Consider the following 7,304-nt stretch of genomic DNA (forward strand, 5'->3'; position numbering starts at 1 on the left):
AACACACGCACATACACATATGTATATATCTGTGTTTGTATTTATGTGTGTGTGTGTGTGTGTATGTGTGTGTGTGTGTGTGTGTGTGTGTGTGTGTATATGTCTGTCTGTACGTGTGCTTCAGATTGGTTACATACAGTATTAAGCTGCGCCAAACTTAAGCGTATTTGTGTTGAGAAAGTTGAAATCACAAGAGAAAAACGAGAATCTTGCCATACATCTGGAAACATTTACTCTTTTTTTTTTTTAGTTTTTACATTTTTTCTATTTTCCTCGCCCATTTCCAACAGTATTATTTCTCTTTGCTGATATTTACACACAGACATATATTGACCATATATACGGTTGGCTTCAGATGACCAGATATAAGATATTACATTAGAATATACATATTATTAAAGTTACTGTTAGTTACAATGATTAAACCTCATACAACTCAAATATCTATAGTGTCTTTGATATTTTAGTGTTTTTTCTTCCAAGGCAAAAAAAAAGAGAATAACAAGTTTCGACGTTCGACAACATGATAATTGTGTACCTTGATGAATTGCCTTTGATATACTTTCTGTATATATATACATTCCACATTTTGGTATAAAGCCTCCAGTTTTCAGTGACGGTTGTACGTCGATTACATTGACCCTGGTGTTCAACTAGTACTTAGTCTATCGATCCCGATAGGATGAAATGTATATACAACATTAGCGGGATTTGAATTCAGAACATACTAAGTCGGTAGAAATGCCTAGAATAGAAAAGATATTTATTGAACAGTAAGGACACAAACCAGTAAAAAGAAAAATATTAAATATATTATCCTCTGACAGTCATGTCTGTAAACGAGGAATATCATGTTCAACATCCTATTTCATCCTGTAAATAATTTAAGGCTGTGGTGTCGGTGCGTTAGCTTATAGTTTAGAGATCGATTCTTGTTCCAAGATAACCTATCCATGAAAAAAAAAATTAAGCAATCGCTAAATGTATCTCGCATAGTTTTCTCTCATACCAGTCGGTACCACGGGCGCTGGCTTATTGTAAATACTACGGGATCCTCAGTACAGTGGTTTACCGTAGATATTACTGTTGAAAATATAGCTGATTATGTACAGCCGTACTCACCATCACTGAAACTAGTATTTGTTCTATATTTCAACGAGTGATAAAAAAAAATAGGAAGAAACCGTATTTCCCCTATATTTTCTCCACTACTGGTGACCATATCTCTTTGAAATGGTACACTCGGATTTCCTCAGCATTGGAAAGGTGCGAAAGAAACGACGCATCACAGGTGAAAGTTAAAGTTGGGCGAAGACGGTTCACCTGCAAAAGTTGCTTTCTCTCAGTCCCCACTTAATTCTCTCTCCACTTCTCCATCTCTCGGAAAAATGTTTTTTATCAACGACACAACAAAAGGGCTTCTACATAGAAACTGCTAGAAATAAAAGAGAAGTCTCTCATAATAATATTCTACTGTTTGAAAAAGAAGTAGCCTAGATTTTATGCTTTTGCCCATTTATCTATTCGAGTGGATTGAAGAAAAAGAAAAACAGCTCGTATCACTCAAGAGGTGATTAAATAAATATCTGTGTACTTTGTAACTGTTCAAATAATACGGCAATTTGAAATCCATTACTTTCGAAACCATTATAAATTGCATAACCTGTCTGGTATGAGTGATAAATATGCGAGGTACATTAAGCGATTGATAATGATTGCCGAAGCTCAAATTTGACTCTAATTCCTCTGGACTACTCAGTTACAATACTTGTTCTAAGTAACAATACACATTCACTCCTCCCAAATTGTGATCAATATCTAATTACAAAAAGCAAAAGAGATAGGCGAGATAGCAGAATCGATAGCACATCGGACAAAAATACTTAGCAGTATGTCGTCCGCCTATACGATCTGAGTTCAAATATCACCAAGGTCGACTTTGCTTGTCGTTCTCTTGTCGTCGATAAAATAAGTACGAGTTGAGCACTAGAGACGAAGGAAATGAATTGTCCATTTTCCAGAAATTGCTGGCTTTGTGCAAAAATTTGAAACCAATATCAAATGACAAAATGAATATTCATTACGAAGAAAATAATTCCAATGCGGAAACATTTTTTTTCCTACTACTTTAGCTGGACAACGATGAAGTATGACAGTTATATGCATTATTGATTCAAAGAAAATACGTTTACACTTGATGTATTATATTGATATACACAATAATATTAAATAATCGACCGTCATTTATAGCATGTGCTTTTATCTTATTATATGTTTTAACTATAGAATTGCAGATAAAGAAAATATGTCATTTATTTTCATAATCCAGTCTATAAAAAATATTCTTTACACACACACACACACACACATACACACACACATACACATACACACACACAAACATACACACACACACATACACACACACATACACACACACATATATGTATATACATACATCCATATATATATATATATAAACACCAAATTTGATTCTGTTTCGCTGTCATTTTTAGACAGTCCAATATTTTCCTCTTCCTTTATGTCATTCTATTTATATTATTTCCTTCAAATCGTAAACAAACACAAAGACTCACTAACAACTTGGAAGTATTGGCAATATTTGTAAGAATATTTTCTTTCTATTAGAGTATCCATACTTTAATAATAAGGAAGAAATATTAACAGACCACTAAAACAAAATTTTCATGATTATGTTTATTTCTTCCAGTTTATTCGTATTGAACATCGCAATCACTGTTCAAAAGCCCATTTAGTAGTATGGTTCGAACTGAAATGTGAATGGTTCACAGAATTTCTGAGACCAGCATTCTCAAAGGTGTGGTCGAAAATCTATTGAGATGAGATATTACAAAAAACTTCATTGGAAGGACGTTGGATTTTCGGTATGCGCCATGTTACGCCCTTCACCGAAAAAAATATATTGTTATATTAGGGCATGGTCAATTATTTGTTTTTCACAAATAACCCATGGGACTGAACCCGGAAGCATGTGCTTGGGAAGCAAGGTTCGTACCACAACGCCTGGCATACGCATATATATATATATATATATACAAATAGTGAATGAGTATATGCATATGAAAGAAGCTTTGAAAATGCAATTTTAAAGATGTCAAAAGTAAAAAGTAACGCTTTGTATAAGCTTTATTGTGTTAAGTACTGTTTGTCGCAAAAGTATTAAAATACATATATAAAAATACATATATATATTATTTGATAATAATAAGAAAATGTTAAAAACAGTTTAAGTATTAAGATGCATATATACATTCTTTGATAATAATAAGAATATGTTTAAAACAGTTTAAAATGGATTCTTCAACAAAAAGTGTTTGGTAGTATATAAATACCCAAGGAATGACACCTTCCTCAGAAAAAATATGGAACAACAGTTCGTAGCAAATTCTTCCCAAAACTGCATGGCTAAAAATATGAAAATCACATCAACTTCCTTACAAACCCATCTGGAACCCAAAGATATATGCATATGTGTGTGTGCGTATGTACATACATAAATAGAGACATTCTTGCATCCAGATTTTCCAACCCATACCAGCAAGGGAATCAAACATTGGACAATGATGATGAAGATGATGATAATAAGTCGAGACAATTTTTTGAAAAATAACTTTCCCTCATCAAAACAGACCCCCGCCCTTAGAGTAACCACCTGGTCATGCCATTTTCACGGACCAAGATTCAACTTGTCATCTTCTATTGAAAGAACTGACTAACTGTATAGATATAAACGGATTTTTCTTCTTTCTTTCTTCCTTCCTTTCCTTCTATTTTCCATTGACATTAAGAAAAAAGCACATTTTTTCACTCTGAAAACATTTCTCTTTCAGACCTCCTGGTGAGCTGGCTGAACTAAAGTAAGCATCTGTTCTAGTCACCTACTTAAAAATATTTTTTTCTTTAACACTTGTTCAAAACACTTCCTTTCCGATACGCAGGCACACACACACGCACGCACACACGCATACACACACACACAAACACACACACACTCTCTCTCTCACTTTCTCACTCCACTATCTCTCCATTTCTGTCTCTCTTTTCCTACCCTTTACACTCCACATTACTTTCTTTTTCCCCTTCTCTCTCCCCACCCCAATCCATTAACTAATACTATAAAAAAGAGACATATCCGTTCACACAATTTAAATCTGAAGAATCTATTAGAGTAGATGAAATTATGTGATTTGTAAAGACATAACATGCTAATAAATATTTGTATATGTACAACCATCCAGATCTCTGAATACCTTATTTTCTCTAATATATATATATATATATATATAATCCAGGTAGCTAGCAGCAATTTAAAACCAACAAGGAAACAATTCACCGTCAATAAGAGTGGCAAGGGATGCAGTGAATATCAACTTTGCTAGAAATAGGAATTCGTAGTCTCCTTAGCCACAAAAGCACATAGACCCTTTGTATTGGCAAGGAACAAAACCCTCCCCACTCTGAGTGAGATGCATTAGATTAATATGCTTATGTCGTATAGGAAATTAATACTCATCAGAAATGCTCACTACATCACAGCTGGTAGAGGCCAAGTCACCCTGTCAATATTATGAAAATACCATTGGTATCAGTGACTTATTTCACAAAATGACAATGTGAAATATAATAAAATAATCAAGGTGGCTAGCAGCAATTTAAAACCAACAAAGAAATAATTCACCGTCACTATATATAAACTGACGCAGAGTATGACCATAGCCAACTAAAAAACAAAAATAGCCTTCATTCGCATTTCCACACAAGCTGCAATGGTTTTTGTGAGCACGGGGTTTGTACAATTTTTTGTGGGTAGGAAGGAGGCAGGACATTTGATTTCAGTATCTTATAACTATATTTTGTTTATAGAAATCTCAGAGATTGTAGTTCATCATTTGTTATTAGGCTGTTCTAAATTCATGGAAATATTGCTTATAATTCAAAGACTTGTTTTTAAACTTTTGAAAATAGTGACGCTACCTTTATAGGTGACGTGTTGCGGGTGATGAGTAACTAAAATGAGGGATGGAATGCTGGAACTAAATTTAGCGGAAGCTAATGGGTCCGCTGACGGTTTCCAAATTTAGCGAAAATTCTTATCCGCTAAACGAAAACTTAGCTTCACTAATTAGCTGTTAGCGGAACCGTGCCCAACATTGGGTGAGACAATTCCACCTCATCAGGACTCGAGTAGATTCGGTGATTGTCTGTGGTGAGGAGGTCGTAGCGCTTTCAAATCTTGATAAATTTGTAAGGGAACCATACTGAAATACGGTTTGTTTTTATTTCTTTTCAAACCTGATTAATTTCTTTCAGCAAGAAACTGTTTTTGAGAGGATCAAAATATAGTATAGGTAAGTAAGAGAAGAAATTACCCAATTACTTGAGGGTTACATCATCTATCGACTCCGAAAGGATAGGATGAAAATGTAACTTTTGCCTCAGTGATATTTGAATTCAGAGTACAGAGAAATGAAAAGAATGCTGAAAAGCGTTTTCACCGACATGCTAACAACGCTACCAATATATCGCCTCAGTACATAGACATACATAAGTAAAGAAGTAAATACTGCAAAAAATGCATCCGTTATTCTATAGCAATTCGTTTATCAGGCGATTAGAAAGAAACTGACGCTGGTATATATTTTATCGACCCCACCTAGGAATTATGAAATACAATTCATCTTCAAGACAAATTGAACTTAGGACATTAACGAAGGCGTAGGCTTGGCCGTGTCGTAAGAAGTTTGCTTCCTAAATACATATCCCCGGGTTCAATCTCACTAATTAGCATTTGGGGAAGTGTCTTGTACTATAGCCAACTAAAAGCTTGTAAGTGGAGTTGAAAGACGGAAACTGAAAGAAGCCCGTCATATATGTATATGTGTGGGGGGAGCGGTTGTATCTGTGCATGTGTCATTGTGTCTGTCCACCACCACTACTTGACAACGGTGTGTTTACGTCCTCGTAACGTAGCAGTTCGGTGAATGAGAATGACAAAATAAGTACCATGGTTTAAACAAATAAGTCTTGGGGTCGATTCATTCGACTGAAGTTCTTGGAGGCGCTGCTCCAGCATGTCTACAGTCGAATGACTGAAACAAGTAAAAGATAAAGGAACAGACAATCAAGTATATATATATATATATATATATATATATATATTCTTTTCTTTCTGCAATGCCGTCGCCTTTATGATCTGGCTAACAAAGATACTGATAACGATAATGAAAATATTGGTTTCTTAAATGTTAAAAATCATATAATTACAAAGTACAATTAAGTATCTAGAATGATATATTGTTCATACAGTAAATATAATAATTATTGATCTACCGCTATAGATTTGAAATTTGTTTTCTTTCTTTCTTCTATATTTCTCTTTGTTTCTGGTTCAATGGCATATTGGTGAAATTCAGTTTAGAAGATAATATATACCAATACACCATTATTGACATTTTGTAGTTCAAAAGTGTTTATTATACTGATACGTAGCCATATTTAACGTTTATTCACACACACACACACACACACACACACACACACACACACACACACACACACACACACACATATACGCACACACACACAAACTCACACATACACATACTCACACATATACATAAGCACACACAAACTCACACACACTCATACACATACATTTCAACAGACGTATATGTATATGAATAAAACACATAAATACACGCACAGACATACACACATTGACATATATCCGCCCACTCACATACATACATATATACATATATATTACTACATATATATATATATATATATATATATATATATATATTATCCATATCTGTCTGTTTATAAACCTGTGTCAATATTTCTGTGTGCGTCTGTGTATACTTGTATGAGTATGATTATAGATGTCCACATATACATGCACAACACAAACGCATTCACATACGCGCGCGCAAAACACACCCTGGCTTCTGTTGATTAGAGCGATTTTGAAATTGGTGTGTTTTATAATTTGCAAACCAAGCGAAAGAACGAAAGCATCCACTTCACTACACATGTTATTGTTCCCTCTCAGTCAACGAACACAACAAGACTTGGCCGTAGGACACATAATTCTACATTCGTCTCAGAGCCGCTAGTTTGCATTCGTGTATTGTATATTAACTTCATATGATGTTTAAATATATTTAGAGTTAATTATTTCAGACTATCAGCCATAACTAAATATGAAAATACCGATGCAGAAAATGAAAAGAATATATATATATATATATATATATATA

At 34.2% G+C, this 7,304-nt stretch overlaps 1 long non-coding RNA gene across 1 annotated transcript in view; it reads left to right on the forward strand.

Moving 5' to 3' along the window:
* Nucleotides 1-7,304, forward strand: part of LOC128249110 (uncharacterized) — a 31,850-nt gene that overhangs the window by 21,240 nt on the left and 3,306 nt on the right. Inside the window, exon 2 of the long non-coding RNA XR_008265248.1 lies at nucleotides 3,873-3,899. This is a non-coding gene — a long non-coding RNA (uncharacterized LOC128249110). The remainder of the gene's footprint in view (nucleotides 1-3,872; nucleotides 3,900-7,304) is intronic.

This window comes from Octopus bimaculoides, chromosome 11 (assembly GCF_001194135.2).
Source record: "Octopus bimaculoides isolate UCB-OBI-ISO-001 chromosome 11, ASM119413v2, whole genome shotgun sequence".
NCBI lineage: Eukaryota > Metazoa > Mollusca > Cephalopoda > Octopoda > Octopodidae > Octopus > Octopus bimaculoides.